The sequence below is a fragment of the Cyanistes caeruleus genome, chromosome 16 (assembly GCF_971803275.1).
Source record: "Cyanistes caeruleus chromosome 16, bCyaCae1.hap1.1, whole genome shotgun sequence".
NCBI lineage: Eukaryota > Metazoa > Chordata > Aves > Passeriformes > Paridae > Cyanistes > Cyanistes caeruleus.
This window is the reverse complement of record NC_141716.1, coordinates 13,184,513-13,204,160: the sequence shown is the minus strand read 5'-3', so window position 1 is coordinate 13,204,160 and position 19,648 is coordinate 13,184,513. Positions and strand designations below refer to the sequence as shown.

General features: G+C 46.5%; 2 pseudogenes across 1 annotated transcript; both read left to right on the top strand.

Moving 5' to 3' along the window:
- The first annotated feature begins 1,044 nt into the window (after positions 1-1,044).
- LOC147650214 (uncharacterized) lies at positions 1,045-2,296 on the top strand (annotated as a pseudogene).
- A 10,617-nt stretch (positions 2,297-12,913) lies between these two features.
- LOC147650213 (uncharacterized) lies at positions 12,914-17,961 on the top strand (annotated as a pseudogene). The gene has a single exon (XR_015277128.1). The product of XR_015277128.1 is annotated as an uncharacterized LOC147650213 (transcript).
- Positions 17,962-19,648: the final 1,687 nt, after the last annotated feature.

Genomic DNA, 19,648 nt, shown 5'->3' with positions numbered 1-19,648 from the left:
TTTCCCTCTATCGCATGTTAGTGCTGATGAGCACTCAATAAAGTGTGTTTTGCTGTTTAAGTCCTTGGTTTAAGTCCCTGATAATCTTCTGTACACTGAGATCGAATGAAAGAACCACATCACGAATCCCACCTTGCGGATCGTGACACTCAGACTGATGAGTTTGGGAGACTAAAGCATGTACATGTCTATTGATACTTTTCTCACTTTGCTATTGTAGCAACTGCACATGCAGGAGAAAAAGCTTTGGATGTTATTTGTCATTTTCAAAGAGCATTTGCAATTCTAGGAGTACCTCCAAAAATAAAAACTGATAATGGATCTTGTTATATATATCTCAGAAAACACAAGATTTTTTGGCTGCATGGGGAATTGTATATGATACAGGTATTCTTCATTCTTCTGCTGGACAAGCTATTGTTGAACATGCCTATGGCACTCTGAAGCATCAGCTTCAAAAAGAAAAAAGGGGAATGCAAGGAGAAACCCCCCAGGCACGACTGCACAAAGCAGTTTATGTGTTAAACGTTTTATCCTACAGGGAGAAAACTTCTTGCCCTCCTTTATTTCCTCATTTCTCTACTTTGATTTCAAAATCCGAGTTGCAAAAGCCTGCTCGGGTGCAGGTGAGGTGTTGCAATGCAGTTAGAAAGGATGGTATGATGCAAAGAATGTACCCCCAAAAATGTAGAATTGTAAGCTTCTTTCCCTTATCTCTTTCTCCCCAGTTCCCCTTATTGGTTGTGTGAATGTAAGGCAGCCTCTTCCCCCTGCCTTCAAGAAGGGGTGCTTATCGATAGCTCTTGCTCTTTCCCTCCTGCTCTTCTCCACGGGACCCCAAGAAATAATGCTGCACTTGCATCTCAGCTAAGGGAAAGGGCCTCGTTTTTAAGTTCTTCTTTTCTATGCTATACTATCTCCCCTGTTTCCCTGGCTGCAGCTGGGCGGACAGTGGTAACAGAGAAGCAGGGGACATAGAAATTATAGCAGAGAGGGATTTGGTAAGTGGCCAATGGAGTGGTGCTGTAGATTTAATAACCTGGGGAAAGGGTTATACTTGTGTTTGCACAGAAAACGGACCACGCTGGATTCCTGCTCATTGTGTCAAGCCTTCTTTGGAGCACACAGGAAGGAACAGGATGGATGGCTCCGCAGCCAAAACGGAACGTGTGAGTGACACTGGCTAAAGCCGTACATCAGGATACGCTGTGTTTAGCAATCGCCAATCCTGAAAAGCCATGCTCTACATGTCTTGTTGGTGTTCCTCCTAACAACTGGCCTTGTCCCTCACAAGCTTTTAATTGTAAATCAAGAAATCCTGTACATAATGTAGACTCCTGGGATAGCATTTAGGCCCTCTTGCCTCAGGTTACAGCTGAGCCACAAGAACTAGAATTGCTGGGATCATTGCAAATGGATGCTTGTGTAATGTCTAGTTACAGGGACAAAGACAAGACCACAAGGGGGTTACCTCCGAATGTAAATGCAGCCTTAGACGTATATAGAAATGCAAGCTGATGGTGTAACTCTACCTCATGCTGTACATCACGTGCCTCTCATGTGCCTTTGCAGCTGCCAAAGGGTGTGTTTTTAATCTGTGGTGATCGTGCTTGGTTTGGTATTCCAAGTAAAGTAACAGGAGGTCCCTGCAGGTTGGGGCGATTGACCTTATTGACACCCAACAGAACAATGATAGATCAAGAGGTAAGAAGAACATGATCACTTTGACACACATTTACTTCTCAGTGTCAGGATGCTGTGGCCTTTTGGGGACCTGGTTCTGTTATTTCTGCATCTGTTCTGGCACCTGGAGTGGCTGCAGCTCACACTTTAACCTCGACACATAGACTTGGTTGTTGGCTAGCCAAACAAAGCAATGACACATCTGTAGCTTTAAGTGGGTTATTAATGGATGTAGATAGCATTAGACATGCCACTTTGCAGAATGGAGCCACTATGATTTTCTGTTATTGGCACATGGTCATGGGTGTCAGGATTTTGAAGGAATGTGTTGTATGAATTTATCAGATCACAGTGAATCAATCTACAAAAGCACTGCAAACTTGAGAGTTAATTACACGTGAATGAAGGACGGATAGATGATCTTTTCAAGGGCTGGGCCATCACGGGGTGGCTTGGATCTTTGTTGAAGACTGGACTGCTAATCTCGTTAGTGATTGTAATTATTGCTTTGTGTCTCCCCTGCCTGCTTGGATTTTAGCAAAGGGCCCTGCAAAAACCCTTGACAGCTGTGTTTGTAGCTCAAATACAAAAAGGGAGAAGTGTGGCTGGACTTAGCAGCTGGTCTGCAGGCTCATCAATTGGGTTAGCAGAAGAAGAAATTGATAAAATACAAGTTTATCCATAGCAAGGAAGAAAGCAAGGCCTTTAGCATGCAAACCAATAAATTAGATACATAAGGGATATTTGCAGTTAGGGGACAGTTATGCCTTAGGAGAGCATATGTGCCTTAATAATCTGTTGTAAGCTCTTGCCAATTAATTATTGACATCAATTGCTTTGTACCAATAAAATACAATGAGCTATTGCTTTGTCCAATGAATATAATGAGCTGTTTCGATGTAACTAATGACTTCAGAGCACGTTTTGTTAAGGGCGTAAACTTGAGATAATGTAATAAAGAGGAGCCGTTGCTGTCTCTACTCAAGTGTGGGTGGGTGGGTGGGTGTGTGTTGTGTGTCTGTCTCTACAATGACCCAAGGTGACCTCCAGAAGTGCCTCCAAGCTCACCCAGCCTGAGATTCTGTGACTCTCAGAATAAAGCAGGTTGCAGTTTCCTAAGGACAAATGAAAAAGCTCCACACATGGCAGGGTTCTCCTGACCTCACCAAAGTGGATTATGGCACATGTCTCCCTTCTGCAGATTCCTCCCTGGAGTGATCATGTCCCTCAGTGTCACTCCTTGAGGCTGAGAGAAATCTTTGCCCACGATCATTGGTCTGGGTGATCAATCTCTAATTCAGAATTGGTTTTCCGGGAAACTTACTGGAAGTTTTATATATAGCTATCTATCTATCTATCTATCTATCTATCTATCTATCTATCTATCTATCTATCTATCTATATATCTATATATCTATATCTATCTATCTTTGGAAGGTATATATAATTATATACCCTGTACTGGGTAGTAAGTAATTCTGATAAAGATCTTTTAGTTTAATCGTGATCATAACAACCTCTTTATTTGTCTATAAATACATCCTACATCCTATGGAACACTGTTGTATAAAGTTCACTTACACCTATAACTATCCTTTAAACATAAACTACTGACAAATTCTAAGGCTAATTCTACATCCAGCTGCATCCTGGCTCCTCTCTGAGAAGTTTAGGAAGCAAGGAGATCCCTTCTGCTCCCTGTGACTCGACGGGAGTGTCTCGTGCCTGCTCCCTGCACAGCTCTCCAGGTGGTGCTGTCGGTCTCGGGCCAGCTGTGACTGCAGCAGGGACACCTGAAAGAGGCACAAGGCCCGGCTCAGACAAGCCCACGCTGGCAGCAGCATCCACAGCCCCACGGTACCGGCTGTCAGGGCAGACACAGCCTCCAACTGCAGCCCTCACCAACACTCTGCCCTCGGGGAAGGGGAAAGGAACAGGCTCCCAGACTGGCCCTGAACAGAGCTCAGATGATCAACAAGTCCATTCCAAGGCTGCCAAACCCTTCCCACGTACATCCCTCAGCCCCCACAGGTCTAGCAGAGCGAGTTCCAACAGCAGTGAGGAACCCAACTCTCATTTCCAAAGGACACATTTGGGCCACTGACCCCTTGCTCCACAGGCTGTGCATCAGCAGGAGGGCTACTGCTGCTCCCCTGAGCTGCTGGAGAACTCTTCTCTTTGAGAAGTCAAGGTATTTTGCTGGTCAGACTTGGGGACACGCGACCTAAGAGAGTGTGGTGGGAACACTCTCCTAAAAATTTTGATTCCTCTCCCCTCAGGTTCCACCTGCACATTGGATGAGAGAAAGGGCCACAGAAATCCGTCAGCAAACATGGGGCAAAAGAACCTCTGGACATCAATGCAAGATCTCTGCTCTGAGATCCTGAATTGCACCAGACGACACTGGGGGCAAAAAGTTCTCGCTGGGGGCTGCACAAGAGAGGCCAGGGTGTGTCCAGGGACGCAGGGCCAGGGAGGGAGACAGTGCAGTGAAGGCGCCTTTGAGAAAGCCATGGGCTGCCGCAAGAGACAGAACAAAAGGCTGTGCCCACAGCAGGGAAAGGGAGAGGCAAGGAAACAAGCAGGGCACTGCAAAGCATTGCCTGGGCAAACGTGCTGTGCTCCAGAGGAGCCTGAGGCTCCGTGGAGGCACAGAAAGCCCATTTTACCTGCTCAAAAGTTCTCCTGGGCTCAGTGGTTAGTTCAGGAGTCTCTGTCTTTTCCTGAGCTGATGCAACCGGCTGATTTGGTTCCAGCATGGTCTGTGAGACACGTAACAGCTGCTCTTCTTGTGCTCCAACAGCCTGCTGGGGATTCAGAGGGGAGATGATTGCCTTATTTCAAACACCACAAGAGCTGTCCCTCAGAAATCTCCATCTTGGCAAGCATCCTCGAGGCACCAGCAGTGCAGCTGCTGCTGCTCAGATCTCTTGGTACAAAACTCTGCTGGGTTTAGTCCATCGCCCTGCTCACCTGCTCCATTCCTTCCCACACCAAATCCAAATCCCCACGTGTTGCCATGATCTTGTGTGGGCACAGGAGAAGCAGCTCCCCATGCCCAGCATTTGGCCTGCAGCTGATCTGAACAGCAAACTCCAGAGCTGTAGCAGTCATTCTGGGCATGCCAGGAAACAATCTGCCAGTCAATGGTCTCTGGCTGGGGCCAGGCAGACAGACAAGGCTGCCTGCCGCAGCTTGGGCTGCTTTGGCCAAGCAGGCCTGGACTCACAGGGATATAGAGTCCCACTTCTTTATGGGAAATATCACTGGAATCCTTCAGGGACATTGGAGTGGACTGAAGGTCAGTGTCTCTGCCTACCTGGAGATGAGACTGGCCCATGCAGTTGTCAGGAGATTTTCTCTGCAGGATTACAAAGTTTTTCTTCAGAGTCCCTTTGGCCATTTCGCTCTTCCTCAGTGCAGCGCTCAGGAGTTGTCTGTTCTCTGTCCCTTTGATTTCTTCTCTTCCTCTCTTCTTCAAGGCAGCAGCAGTCCCATGGTCCAACTCTTCTTGCATGTCTTCCCTCTCTGCTTCCAATTCCTGGGTTATCTTCTTCCGACTCTGCGTGTCAGATGCAGCCGTTTCCATCTTCTTTTCCAGACCCCTCAGCTTCTGTTGGCACAATTCCCGTTCATGCTGCCAAAACAGGGAGAAGAAGACTCACCCATTGCCTCTCTTGGTTTGCTTCTCATACCAGATCTGGACTCCTGCTGCAGGGGCAGGCACGTGCTGCCCCCCTCTCTCTCTGCCTCTCGGGCTGCTGCAGACCTTGGCTGGGCCCCCCGTGACGCTGCCTCTTTCCCAGCTCGCTCAGCCCATCCCAGCTTCCTTTCTGCCCGTCCCCGACCTCTGGCAGCTCCACTCCTGTGTTCCTTTGGGCACGAGCTGCCAGAACTGCAGCCAGGATTTCAAGTCAATGCAAAGCAGGATTTAGGCAGTGCCATGAGGATGCGCTCTGCATCAGGAAGGAAGGAGACAGCAAACACCTTCAGCATTTCATTCCCTTGGCTTGGGGCAACAGGAGTGGTTTTCCAACACTCCTGTGTAGACTTTCCATGGCAGCATCCCCGAGAGCCCCACTGCCCTCTCTTGCAGCACCAATGGCCAGATCAGTCTGTCATTCCCTGCTGCCACTCAGGACGAGTTCTCCCATTTTCTTGTTTTTGCCAGGTTTTAGTGCACAAGCTGCCTTTTCAACCTTCCACTGTTTAAATGTAATGAAAAGATAGCCTGAAATATTTCATACTTATTGGAATTTATTCCATTTTTGTCAGCTTTGTTGAAATTTGGAGGAGGTTTTGAGGCTTTTCCCAGCCAGCCAATGACTGAGGGCAGTTTGGCAAAGGCGGGAACCCTCAGCCCCGCCCCCGTCCCGCCCAGCCAATCCCTGAGGGCACTTTTCCCGGCCCGCGGTTTGGGCGGGAGCCGCCCCCCCCCCCCCCCATTGTCAATCACTGAGGGGCTTCGGCTGAGGCGGGAACTTCTCCCCGGCCTCCCCTCGCCGGTCACTGCCGCCCCTCCCCTGCCTCGCTCCCAGTGGCTCCTTGTGACTCTGAATTTTCCCCAGCTGCCCCAGTCTGGGCTGGTTTGTACTGGTTTCTTCTCCCCGCTCCCCAGGTAGAGGAGCTCCGCTACCCCCAGCGCCCAGAGCATACAAGTCATGTCGCTAGAGCTTCCTGACCACAAAGGAGACAGAGGAGTCCTGTAGAAGTCCTGTGATTCGAACAAAGGGAAAGAGTCCATTAGGCGTGTCTCCAATGGGATCTCTCTGAATCAGTTGGAGCAAGTGGCCTTCTTTTCTTCTCATTCTTTTTCCCTGTTGGCTGGGGTACTTGGAAGGTGCTCGAGACATCCTGATCCACCTATCCATGTCCCTCTTATTATGCGCCCTCTGTAAAACACATGACCCATGATCATTACAACTGGCTAAATCAATTGATATTTTTCAGTGAGCTTTACTAATGGACATGGGCTGCTCCTCAGCCAAGCTCATGCTAAACTGCTGAACTTTGGGAAGAAGAACAAAGACTTTATAGGATTGTGAGAGATGAGGTGATATTTTTTGCTGAAGCCAAAAGGTTATTAGGTGAAAGAATTATGAAAAACGAGGTTCACTCTCCTGTAACATTTTAAAAGGTTTAATAAAGACAATAAGAGACAGAAAATAAAGCAAAGAGTAAGGGCTGGATGCCTTGGCTCTCTGCCAAGAGCACACCTGGTGCTTTGGAAACACCCTTTATATACCATTTGTACAGTATGGACTATATGCATATTCAGACTTTTCTAGGAAATGTTTTGCATGGCCACTCTTTGGGTCCACCTTTCTAGAGCATGCGTGTTCCTTGACTTTGTGCATTTAATTTCTCTCTTATCGTCTTTGACTTTGGGCCATGGCTCGTTCTTCCACAGGCAGTAAGTGCTGAGAGCAGCCTGGGCCCCCTCATCTGTTCACTGGAGGTTATCCTGCCCGTTCTGACAGGACTTAAACCTAACGTCTAAAATTCTTCTGACCTACGCCTCAGTTCTAGTTAACAGCAGGAGAGTGAGAAAAAGACATCGCAAAAGCTATTCTAACATTATACATGCACCGTTCATCTTAATACTTGTGAAAAGCCAATAGCATAGTATGCATTTATAACAGAATGAAAGTTGCTGGTTCTGTGTGTTGCCATTTGTGGTTTGGATATGTTCTGCTTTGTTTGTTTGGTGCTGTTGTGGGCTGGGAGAGGGGAGGGGTTGAAGACCTGAAGACAAAGGAAGTAGAATGAGAGAGGAGGGCACAGAAAAGTAGGCAGCTGGGAGAGAATGTAAAGTCCAGTGTACCCAGCCGTGAGGGATTAGCATTTAAGAAAACAAAGGGAAACACCTAAGGAAGATCAGGCTGCTGGAGGCTGATGGGAGTTTTTCTCCTGGCCAATAACTGGCCATTTCTGACAGCTGACAGTAGTTTTCACCATTGAAAAGTGAGATCAACCTGTGAACACCACCTTAAGATCTAAGCCCGAGAATTTCTGGTTCTCTTTGGTTTCCAGCTTTTGAAGAAGTAACAGGGTTTCAGTTCAGCCTCCTCCTCCCCCGACCCAGGCCGGACAAGGCCGCAGGGGGGAGCAGGGCTGGCCAGAGTTCTGCGCTTCCCGGGGATGACGGAGAGTGTGAAGCGTCAGGAGCCCCTTCTCGGAGGGCTCGCTGGGCCTTGTACAGCAGGCCTGCTGGGTCAGGCCGGTCCCTGGCTTGGCTGCAGTTTCTGCCACTGCTGAGTTTCACCAGAGACTGCCAAGTAAAGAGAAGAAAGCCATTGACCTGCAGCACTCTGAGACAGTGGCCACACTCTCCAGAGCAGCCATGAAAAATCTTCCATCGCAGACAGCTCCAGCCGCCGCTCCGGCAGAGATCACAAGACCGTCTACAAGGCCTGGGCAAGATTTGAACCCTTTCACTACCCAGATGAGACTTGCTGGTTAATATTTTTTTTTTTTCCCCAGAGAGAGGGGAAGAGAGAGTGTGATCAACAGGTAAAGAGGCAACATAAACTATCAAAGACAGTGAAAAAAGGAATTAAGCTTCAGACGGGAGAGAGAAATAAGGAGATGTTTTAATAAGCTGAAATATTCTTTTGCTAAAACTATAGAGATGGACAATAAGTGTTCTGAAAAAACTCCTTTAATTCATGAAAGAGTATTTGCGGGGGGAATAGAATATTTCAAAGTGTGGATTTAAGCAAATAGTGAAGTAGTTGTGATCTTATGTGATGCTGGAACAGAAATGGAGAAGTGAGAGTTGTTAAAAATTTGCAGCCTTTAAGAGGCAAAGAGAAAACTTCTGGTTCCAGAAATGCTTTCAGAGACAGATGAAGAGAACTTTTGCCTTTGAATAACTCATCCTTGAAATGACACCCGCTCTTGACTCATTAGCCCATAGCACACCTCAGAGTGGTGTGAAATGGGAGGAGAGAACTGATGGCAGAGTTCTCCGGGTGGCTTGCATCAGAAAAATAGAAAACCATTAGAAAACGTTTTTCTTCTGAAAAACTCCATAAATCAGCAGAAGAGAGCTTCTTTTTCTCTACAAAGACTGATGAAGAGACTATAGCAAAGTTGGGACTGTTTTAACCACCAAGGTTTTGTCTCTGTGTTGTCATGTGAACAAGACAATGGTTGTGTGGTAAAGAAAAAGGGTTCTAGAAGTTGCAGTCTGGTTTCTTATTCTTGTAGTTAGGTTAAGAAACCTTCTTTGTTCCTTGTAAGTTTTAAGCCTGTTTTGCTCTTGTTCTAACCCATATCTCACAGCAAGAAATAAGTAAGTTTTCTAGTGATTTTTTAGCTGGTGCTTTAAAACCACGACAGGCTTAGAATGATAATGTGCAGTCACCATCATTGGCAACTATCATTGCAATATCTTTCCTTTTACCAGGGGGAACGGCTGCCATAAATGCAAAAAAATATAGCTCCTCTTGCCTGTTGGGGAGAAAAACAGCTTCATTAGATTTTGAAAATGTTGAGTGAGTTGCTAACTGATGTTGATAGTATTAGGCATGCTACCTTGCAAAATCACGCAGCTATGGATTTTTTGTTGTCAGCACACAGACGCGGCTGTGAAGATTTTGAAGATTTCCGACTGGCTTGCTAGGTTAGGTTTAAAGGGTTCGTGGCAGACCTTGATCAAGGGGGCAATAATGTTACTGCTTGTATTTCTAAGTTTTATGCTGTTTCTTCCTTGTTTTTTACAAGGCCTTCAACAAATGTTGCACCATTTAGTTACTCCAATTTTTAAGAAAAGAGTGGGAGCTGTAAGAGTCTGGGCTGTGTTAGAACAAATTTGACCATAAAGAGGAACACTTAAGAACAAGAGCAGGGTTATCAGACAGGGAAGGGGCAGTCGTGGTCAGCAAGAGAACACAAAGAAAGAGCTAAACAGGATGAGAAATAGAGAAATTGAACAAGTTGCGGTCCGATATACGCAAATGTAATTATCCAATAAGAATGCTTCTAAGGGTGTGTGAACAGCTGTCGCGCTATATCAGGAACGGCGAAGCCCTACGTGACTCTCTCAGCTGCATTGTCCAAGAGAGCAAAGTTAATTATTCTTAATCTTCTTTTATACACATGTTCGAGAAGGTCTGAGAGGTAAAACTCTCCTTGGCCATTAAAGCAACATACCCACCATCATTGGTTAAGTGGAACACCGCCCCTTGCCTAAGCAACACCTGTAGATTGTTGTCCTTTACCAAGGGCTGTTTGGACTCTTTCTCATGCTTTCTCAGGCGTGAGTGAGAAGCCTCTGTGACTTAGTTTTACACTTAGTTTCTGTTCCCTGCTTACTTTTTACAATTAAGTGACAACGAACAACACACATGCAGTCGATTGTAGAAGAAATACTTGTGTGTAGATTTGTGTACAGTATAAATGTACCCAAACTTAGAGAATAAATGAACGATCCAATCATCATATTGGTGCTGTGTCGTTCCTGTTCCCGCGTGAAGAAATGAAAGCCCTGGCAATCAATTAATTGGATAAGACCTTACTTGGGACTTACCAATTCACAATTGCAACCACATTTAGAAATGTTAAAGGGGTCAGAAAACACTACTGATACCCGTGAGTTGACCCCAGAAGCCCTTTTTGTTCCTGAATTGGTTGTCAAAGCTTTGCTTGAGAAATTTGTCTCTCGCATTGAGCTATTGGCACAAATAGTACGATTATTTGTTTTGATTGGTAGCAATGACTTCTTTTGAAATTCTTGTGCAATGGAGTGATCAGTGGGAAGATCCTTTACATATGTTAGAATGGCTATTTTTACCTTTTTGATCTATAAAAACTGCCCCTGGTCTTTTTGAATTAATTGCTGAACTTATTAAGTGTCCTAAACAATGTGTTGGATTGACTGGTCAAGATCCTGAAAGAATTGTTTTGCCTCTTCAGAACTGGTACTTTGAGTGGTGTTGTGCCAACAGTTACTGGCAAGCTGTGATAACTTACAAGCTGCTAGGCTTACATTACAAGCTGCTATGGCTGCTTTTACAGGGCAGGTGTCTTACCATTTACCAAGTCACTCTTCACTGAAATTTTTTCAGCAAGTACCAGTTGGCCAAAAGCAGTTAAGTATGGAAAGCCCTGTAGATGGACCCGGTGTTTTTACAGATGGCTCTGGAAAAACAGAAAAAACTGCAGTTGCATTGAAAATCAATGGTAATTGGCAACCTGTGGTAAAATATCAAACTGGTTCACTGCAAATTGTTGAACTGAAAGCCACGGCCACTGCATTTCAATTGTTCCCTCAAGCTGTAAATATTGTGACAGATTCTGCCTATGTAGCAAATTTGACTGGAAAATTAGATCAAGTTGTTTTATCTGAAATTGATCACCCACCTTTATTTGATGTGTTGGTGGAATTGTGGGATACAATTCAGCAACGCACTGAATCATATTTTGTGATGCATATTCACAGTCACACTTCTCTCCCGGGGTTTTTCACTGAAGGAAATGCTGATGCTCTTGATGATCATTGTTGCCAATGTTGCCTTAATGGTTCCTCACCACAGGCAACAAGGTATCTTATCCATTTGACCATCAAGGTTTTCAAGCATTACCACGACAATTTGGTCTTAGTAACAATGACGCTCGTTCAATGATTTGTTGTATGCCCTGACAGTCACGGTTCACGTGTTCCTATGTATTATGGGACCAAGCCCAGAGGGTTGCAAGCGTTGCAACTTTGGCAGACAGACACAACTCACAGTCACAACGTCACAACAGACGGTCCGAACATTCTCTCACCTGTCTCACAACCGTCTCAAGGACAGAGACTGAGATCCTGAATATCGCAAGGGACTTGGCTTAGGGGTTTGGGCCTAGCTGAGGTGGATGTTTGCTAAGTGATTGTTTGCAGGTGGTTGCACGGTACACTGCCCTCGTTCCTGCTGGTGAGCAAAGGCTTGCAAGACGTGGTTTGCTCTGGACCCTACACCTTCCCCCTGCGCAATGGAATTCATCATCAATCTCCTCTGGTTTTGGCCCTGTGCCCCTCGCTTTGTAAAAGACTAGAAAATCACACCCCAAATTTACCTTCCTTTGAGATCTCCCCAACAGACAGAAGACTCTGCGTCTTTGGACGGCTGAGTGGACTTCGACGTTGGTAGCTATAATCCCCTTACTCTCTTTTTCTTATGCTTTGCTTTCTCCTCTTTTCCCTCTATCGCATGTTAGTGCTAATGAACACTCAATAAAGTGTGTTTTGCTGTTTAAGTCCTTGGTTTAAGTCCCTGATAATCTTCTGTACACTGAGATCGAATGAAAGAACCACATCACGAATCCCACCTTGCGGATCGTGACACTCAGACTGATGAGTTTGGGAGACTAAAGCATGTACATGTCTATTTATTGATACTTTTCTCACTTTGCTATTGTAGCAACTGCACATGCAGGAGAAAAAGCTTTGGATGTTATTTGTCATTTTCAAAGAGCATTTGCAATTCTAGGAGTACCTCCAAAAATAAAAACTGATAATGGATCTTGTTATATATATCTCAGAAAACACAAGATTTTTTGGCTGCATGGGGAATTGTATATGATACAGGTATTCTTCATTCTTCTGCTGGACAAGCTATTGTTGAACATGCCTATGGCACTCTGAAGCATCAGCTTCAAAAAGAAAAAAGGGGAATGCAAGGAGAAACCCCCCAGGCACGACTGCACAAAGCAGTTTATGTGTTAAACGTTTTATCCTACAGGGAGAAAACTTCTTGCCCTCCTTTATTTCCTCATTTCTCTACTTTGATTTCAAAATCCGAGTTGCAAAAGCCTGCTCGGGTGCAGGTGAGGTGTTGCAATGCAGTTAGAAAGGATGGTATGATGCAAAGAATGTACCCCCAAAAATGTAGAATTGTAAGCTTCTTTCCCTTATCTCTTTCTCCCCAGTTCCCCTTATTGGTTGTGTGAATGTGAGGCAGCCTCTTCCCCCTGCCTTCAAGAAGGGGTGCTTATCGATAGCTCTTGCTCTTTCCCTCCTGCTCTTCTCCACGGGACCCCAAGAAATAATGCTGCACTTGCATCTCAGCTAAGGGAAAGGGCCTCGTTTTTAAGTTCTTCTTTTCTATGCTATACTATCTCCCCTGTTTCCCTGGCTGCAGCTGGGCGGACAGTGGTAACAGAGAAGCAGGGGACATAGAAATTATAGCAGAGAGGGATTTGGTAAGTGGCCAATGGAGTGGTGCTGTAGATTTAATAACCTGGGGAAAGGGTTATACTTGTGTTTGCACAGAAAACGGACCACGCTGGATTCCTGCTCATTGTGTCAAGCCTTCTTTGGAGCACACAGGAAGGAACAGGATGGATGGCTCCGCAGCCAAAACGGAACGTGTGAGTGACACTGGCTAAAGCCGTACATCAGGATACGCTGTGTTTAGCAATCGCCAATCCTGAAAAGCCATGCTCTACATGTCTTGTTGGTGTTCCTCCTAACAACTGGCCTTGTCCCTCACAAGCTTTTAATTGTAAATCAAGAAATCCTGTACATAATGTAGACTCCCAGGATAGCATTTAGGCCCTCTTGCCTCAGGTTACAGCTGAGCCACAAGAACTAGAATTGCTAGGATCATTGCAAATGGATGCTTGTGTAATGTCTAGTTACAGGGACAAAGACAAGACCACAAGGGGGTTACCTCCGAATGTAAATGCAGCCTTAGACGTATATAGAAATGCAAGCTGATGGTGTAACTCTACCTCATGCTGTACATCACGTGCCTCTCATGTGCCTTTGCAGCTGCCAAAGGGTGTGTTTTTAATCTGTGGTGATCGTGCTTGGTTTGGTATTCCAAGTAAAGTAACAGGAGGTCCCTGCAGGTTGGGGCGATTGACCTTATTGACACCCAACAGAACAATGATAGATCAAGAGGTAAGAAGAACATGATCACTTTGACACACATTTACTTCTCAGTGTCAGGATGCTGTGGCCTTTTGGGGACCTGGTTCTGTTATTTCTGCATCTGTTCTGGCACCTGGAGTGGCTGCAGCTCACACTTTAACCTCGACACATAGACTTGGTTGTTGGCTAGCCAAACAAAGCAATGACACATCTGTAGCTTTAAGTGGGTTATTAATGGATGTAGATAGCATTAGACATGCCACTTTGCAGAATGGAGCCACTATGATTTTCTGTTATTGGCACATGGTCATGGGTGTCAGGATTTTGAAGGAATGTGTTATATGAATTTATCAGATCACAGTGAATCAATCTACAAAAGCACTGCAAACTTGAGAGTTAATTACACGTGAATGAAGGACGGATAGATGATCTTTTCAAGGGCTGGGCCATCACGGGGTGGCTTGGATCTTTGTTGAAGACTGGACTGCTAATCTCGTTAGTGATTGTAATTATTGCTTTGTGTCTCCCCTGCCTGCTTGGATTTTAGCAAAGGGCCCTGCAAAAACCCTTGACAGCTGTGTTTGTAGCTCAAATACAAAAAGGGAGAAGTGTGGCTGGACTTAGCAGCTGGTCTGCAGGCTCATCAATTGGGTTAGCAGAAGAAGAAATTGATAAAATACAAGTTTATCCATAGCAAGGAAGAAAGCAAGGCCTTTAGCATGCAAACCAATAAATTAGATACATAAGGGATATTTGCAGTTAGGGGACAGTTATGCCTTAGGAGAGCATATGTGCCTTAATAATCTGTTGTAAGCTCTTGCCAATTAATTATTGACATCAATTGCTTTGTACCAATAAAATACAATGAGCTATTGCTTTGTCCAATGAATATAATGAGCTGTTTCGATGTAACTAATGACTTCAGAGCACGTTTTGTTAAGGGCGTAAACTTGAGATAATGTAATAAAGAGGAGCCGTTGCTGTCTCTACTCAAGTGTGGGTGGGTGGGTGGGTGTGTGTTGTGTGTCTGTCTCTACAATGACCCAAGGTGACCTCCAGAAGTGCCTCCAAGCTCACCCAGCCTGAGATTCTGTGACTCTCAGAATAAAGCAGGTTGCAGTTTCCTAAGGACAAATGAAAAAGCTCCACACATGGCAGGGTTCTCCTGACCTCACCAAAGTGGATTATGGCACATGTCTCCCTTCTGCAGATTCCTCCCTGGAGTGATCATGTCCCTCAGTGTCACTCCTTGAGGCTGAGAGAAATCTTTGCCCACGATCATTGGTCTGGGTGATCAATCTCTAATTCAGAATTGGTTTTCCGGGCTTGAATAGAATTGCTTCAAAGCTCCTTCAAATACAATGCACTATACTGGAAGTTTTATATATAGCTATCTATCTATCTATCTATCTATCTATCTATCTATCTATCTATCTATCTATATATCTATATATCTATATATCTATATCTATCTATCTTTGGAAGGTATATATAATTATATACCCTGTACTGGGTAGTAAGTAATTCTGATAAAGATCTTTTAGTTTAATCGTGATCATAACAACCTCTTTATTTGTCTATAAATACATCCTACATCCTATGGAACACTGTTGTATAAAGTTCACTTACACCTATAACTATCCTTTAAACATAAACTACTGACAAATTCTAAGGCTAATTCTACATCCAGCTGCATCCTGGCTCCTCTCTGAGAAGTTTAGGAAGCAAGGAGATCCCTTCTGCTCCCTGTGACTCGACGGGAGCGTCTCGTGCCTGCTCCCTGCACAGCTCTCCAGGTGGTGCTGTCGGTCTCGGGCCAGCTGTGACTGCAGCAGGGACACCTGAAAGAGGCACAAGGCCCGGCTCAGACAAGCCCACGCTGGCAGCAGCATCCACAGCCCCACGGTACCGGCTGTCAGGGCAGACACAGCCTCCAACTGCAGCCCTCACCAACACTCTGCCCTCGGGGAAGGGGAAAGGAACAGGCTCCCAGACTGGCCCTGAACAGAGCTCAGATGATCAACAAGTCCATTCCAAGGCTGCCAAACCCTTCCCACGTACATCCCTCAGCCCCCACAGGTCTAGCAGAGAGAGTTCCAGCAGCAGTGAGGAACCCAACTCTCATTTCCAAAGGACACATTTGGGCCACTGACCCCTTGCTCCACAGGCTGTGCATCAGCAGGAGGGCTACTGCTGCTCCCCTGAGCTGCTGGAGAACTCTTCTCTTTGAGAAGTCAAGGTATTTTGCTGGTCAGACTTGGGGACACGCGACCTAAGAGAGTGTGGTGGGAACATTCTCCTAAAAATTCCGATTCCTCTCCCCTCAGGTTCCACCTGCACATTGGATGGGAGAAAGGGCCACAGAAATCCGTCAGCAAACATGGGGCAAAAGAACCTCTGGACATCAATGCAAGATCTCTGCTCTGAGATCCTGAATTGCACCAGACAACACTGGGGGCAAAAAGTTCTCGCTGGGGGCTGCACAAGAGAGGCCAGGGTGTGTCCAGGGACACAGGGCCAGGGAGGGAGACAGTGCAGTGAAGGCACCTTTGAGAAAGCCATGGGCTGCCGCAAGAGACAGAACAAACAAAAGGCTGTGCCCACAGCAGGGAAAGGGAGAGGCAAGGAAACAAGCAGGGCACTGCAAAGCATTGCCTGGGCAAACGTGCTGTGCTCCAGAGGAGCCTGAGGCTCCGTGGAGGCACAGAAAGCCCATTTTACCTGCTCAAAAGTTCTCCTGGGCTCAGTGGTTAGTTCAGGAGTCTCTGTCTTTTCCTGAGCTGATGCAACCGGCTGATTTGGTTCCAGCATGGTCTGTGAGACACGTAACAGCTGCTCTTCTTGTGCTCCAACAGCCTGCTGGGGATTCAGAGGGGAGATGATTGCCTTATTTCAAACACCACAAGAGCTGTCCCTCAGAAATCTCCATCTTGGCAAGCATCCTCGAGGCACCAGCAGTGCAGCTGCTGCTGCTCAGATCTCTTGGTACAAAACTCTGCTGGGTTTAGTCCATCGCCCTGCTCACCTGCTCCATTCCTTCGCACACCAAATCCAAATCCCCACGTGTTGCCATGATCTTGTGTGGGCACAGGAGAAGCAGCTCCCCATGCCCAGCATTTGGCCTGCAGCTGATTTGAACAGCAAACTCCAGAGCTGTAGCAGTCATTCTGGGCATGCCAGGAAACAATCTGCCAGTCAATGGTCTCTGGCTGGGGCCAGGCAGACAGACAAGGCTGCCTGCCGCAGCTTGGGCTGCTTTGGCCAAGCAGGCCTGGACTCACAGGGATATAGAGTCCCACTTCTTTATGGGAAATATCACTGGAATCCTTCAGGGACATTGGAGTGGACTGAAGGTCAGTGTCTCTGCCTACCTGGAGATGAGACTGGCCCATGCAGTTGTCAGGAGATTTTCTCTGCAGGATTACAAAGTTTTTCTTCAGAGTCCCGTTGGCCATTTCGCTCTTCCTCAGTGCAGCGCTCAGGAGTTGTCCATTCTCTGTCCCTTTGATTTCTTCTCTTCCTCTCTTCTTCAAGGCAGCAGCAGCAGTCCCATGGTCCAACTCTTCTTGCATGTCTTCCCTCTCTGCTTCCAATTCCTGGGTTATCTTCTTCCGACTCTGCGTGTCAGATGCAGCCGTTTCCATCTTCTTTTCCAGATCCCTCAGCTTCTGTTGGTACAATTCCCGTTCATGCTGCCAAAACAGGGAGAAGAAGACTCACCCATTGCCTCTCTTGGTTTGCTTCTCATACCAGATCTGGACTCCTGCTGCAGGGGCAGGCACGTGCTGCCCCCCCTCTCTCTCTGCCTCTCGGGCTGCTGCAGACCTTGGCTGGGCCCCCCGTGACGCTGCCTCTTTCCCAGCTCGCTCAGCCCATCCCAGCTTCCTTTCTGCCCGTCCCCGACCTCTGGCAGCTCCACTCCTGTGTTCCTTTGGGCACGAGCTGCCAGAACTGCAGCCAGGATTTCAAGTCAATGCAAAGCAGGATTTAGGCAGTGCCATGAGGATGCGCTCTGCATCAGGAAGGAAGGAGACAGCAAACACCTTCAGCATTTCATTCCCTTGGCTTGGGGCAACAGGAGTGGTTTTCCAACACTCCTGTGTAGACTTTCCATGGCAGCATCCCCGAGAGCCCCACTGCCCTCTCTTGCAGCACCAATGGCCAGATCAGTCTGTCATTCCCTGCTGCCACTCAGGACGAGTTCTCCCATTTTCTTGTTTTTGCCAGGTTTTAGTGCACAAGCTGCCTTTTCAACCTTCCACTGTTTAAATGTAATGAAAAGATAGCCTGAAATATTTCATACTTATTGGAATTTATTCCATTTTTGTCAGCTTTGTTGAAATTTGGAGGAGGTTTTGAGGCTTTTCCCAGCCAGCCAATGACTGAGGGCAGTTTGGCAGAGGCGGGAACCCTCAGCCCCGCCCCCGTCCCGCCCAGCCAATCCCTGAGGGCACTTTTCCCGGCCCGCGGTTTGGGCGGGAGCCGCCCCCCCCATTGTCAATCACTGAGGGGCTTCGGCTGAGGCGGGAACTTCTCCCCGGCCTCCCCTCGCCGGTCACTGCCGCCCCTCCCCTGCCTCGCTCCCAGTGGCTCCTTGTGACTCTGAATTTTCCCCAGCTGCCCCAGTCTGGGCTGGTTTGTACTGGTTTCTTCTCCCCGCTCCCCAGGTAGAGGAGCTCCGCTACCCCCAGCGCCCAGAGCATACAAGTCATGTCGCTAGAGCTTCCTGACCACAAAGGAGACAGAGGAGTCCTGTAGAAGTCCTGTGATTCGAACAAAGGGAAAGAGTCCATTAGGCGTGTCTCCAATGGGATCTCTCTGAATCAGTTGGAGCAAGTGGCCTTCTTTTCTTCTCATTCTTTTTCCCTGTTGGCTGGGGTACTTGGAAGGTGCTCGAGACATCCTGATCCACCTATCCATGTCCCTCTTATTATGCGCCCTCTGTAAAACACATGACCCATGATCATTACAACTGGCTAAATCAATTGATATTTTTCAGTGAGCTTTACTAATGGACATGGGCTGCTCCTCAGCCAAGCTCATGCTAAACTGCTGAACTTTGGGAAGAAGAACAAAGACTTTATAGGATTGTGAGAGATGAGGTGATATTTTTTGCTGAAGCCAAAAGGTTATTAGGTGAAAGAATTATGAAAAACGAGGTTCACTCTCCTGTAACATTTTAAAAGGTTTAATAAAGACAATAAGAGACAGAAAATAAAGCAAAGAGTAAGGGCTGGATGCCTTGGCTCTCTGCCAAGAGCACACCTGGTGCTTTGGAAACACCCTTTATATACCATTTGTACAGTATGGACTATATGCATATTCAGACTTTTCTAGGAAATGTTTTGCATGGCCACTCTTTGGGTCCACCTTTCTAGAGCATGCGTGTTCCTTGACTTTGTGCATTTAATTTCTCTCTTATCGTCTTTGACTTTGGGCCATGGCTCGTTCTTCCACAGGCAGTAAGTGCTGAGAGCAGCCTGGGCCCCCTCATCTGTTCACTGGAGGTTATCCTGCCCGTTCTGACAGGACTTAAACCTAACGTCTAAAATTCTTCTGACCTACGCCTCAGTTCTAGTTAACAGCAGGAGAGTGAGAAAAAGACATCGCAAAAGCTATTCTAACATTATACATGCACCGTTCATCTTAATACTTGTGAAAAGCCAATAGCATAGTATGCATTTATAACAGAATGAAACTTGCTGGTTCTGTGTGTTGCCATTTGTGGTTTGGATATGTTCTGCTTGGTTTGTTTGGTGCTGTTGTGGGCTGGGAGAGGGGAGGGGTTGAAGACCTGAAGACAAAGGAAGTAGAATGAGAGAGGAGGGCACAGAAAAGTAGGCAGTTGGGAGAGAATGTAAAGTCCAGTGTACCCAGCCGTGAGGGATTAGCATTTAAGAAAACAAAGGGAAACACCTAAGGAAGATCAGGCTGCTGGAGGCTGCTGGGAGTTTTTCTCCTGGCCAATAACTGGCCATTTCTGACAGCTGACAGTAGTTTTCACCATTGAAAAGTGAGATCAACCTGTGAACACCACCTTAAGATCTAAGCCCGAGAATTTCTGGTTCTCTTTGGTTTCCGGCTTTTGAAGAAGTAACAGGGTTT